Source organism: Galeopterus variegatus, unplaced genomic scaffold (assembly GCF_000696425.1).
Source record: "Galeopterus variegatus unplaced genomic scaffold, G_variegatus-3.0.2 Scaffold11725, whole genome shotgun sequence".
NCBI classification, from domain to species: domain Eukaryota; kingdom Metazoa; phylum Chordata; class Mammalia; order Dermoptera; family Cynocephalidae; genus Galeopterus; species Galeopterus variegatus.
This window is the reverse complement of record NW_007737836.1, coordinates 7,266-8,213: the sequence shown is the minus strand read 5'-3', so window position 1 is coordinate 8,213 and position 948 is coordinate 7,266. Positions and strand designations below refer to the sequence as shown.

The 948-nt window shown below is 46.1% G+C and overlaps 1 long non-coding RNA gene across 1 annotated transcript in view; it reads left to right on the top strand.

Moving 5' to 3' along the window:
* Positions 1-415: 415 nt before the first annotated feature.
* LOC103610756 overlaps positions 416-948 on the top strand; it is a 6,978-nt gene continuing 6,445 nt past the window's right edge. The window contains exon 1 of the long non-coding RNA XR_552234.1: positions 416-506. This is a non-coding gene — a long non-coding RNA (uncharacterized LOC103610756). The remainder of the gene's footprint in view (positions 507-948) is intronic.

The window sequence follows — 948 nt, the reverse complement described above, 5'->3', positions numbered from 1 at the left end:
GATGGGCCTCACAGCGTGGAGCCGAGGCGGGTGGGAACCTCTGTGTGCGCTTGGCAGTGCCTGTGACCAGCAAGAACCAGAGATTTTCCCAAATGGGGCGAAATGATAGGGTAGCGGATGGAGGTGGGTGCTGGGAGTGGTCCAGCCAGGGCCACAATGGGGTGGATTGTTCCAGAAATGTTAAAAACAACCATAAAACCCACCAAAGGTCCAGTCTGCTTTCTATTTTTGCCGCACAGTGGCATTCTAAACAATGCCAATGACAAATGACTCCTCCTCGGCCAAAAAACGCTTGTCGGTCTAAGTTCTAAATAATTGCTGTGGTTACTGTGGAGCTCTAATGACATACATGTAGGCTTCAAATCAGCACATTTTAGTACTTATGCTTTAATAACANGGGCACTGCGCGTTCCTGGTCTAAGCAGCAGATTTGAAGTAAACAGTGATAGCACAGGGACTGCAAAAAGGACGACGCAGAACTAAGTGATTTAATTCTGTCACTTCAGGTGAGCCCTTGGACCTTTTGTGTTTAAAATTTAAAACAGTGACACAGCACAAACTGCAAGGAGTAGTTTCTTTTCATTAAGTGTATGTTTTGCTTCACACATGAACTATTTTACTGAATGAAAATCATGCCTTTAACTGAAATGCATTTTCTTTTTAAGTTATTGGTTTAAAACTAAAGATGAAGAAAACAATGATTACTAATGNTTCAAATCAGCACATTTTAGTACTTATGCTTTAATAACACTGTATTCTAGAGGAGGTTAATCTGGAACACTCCACCCACACGGCGGCTCCCACACACGCAGGCTCAGCTCCAGGCACCCATTTCAGGGCCGCGCTCCCAGGGTCCGGAATCGCCTGAGCTGGCCTCAAGAGCAGGCCGTGTCCGCAGCCCCCAGGGCACTGCGCGTTCCTGGTCTAAGCAGCAGATTTGAAGTAAAC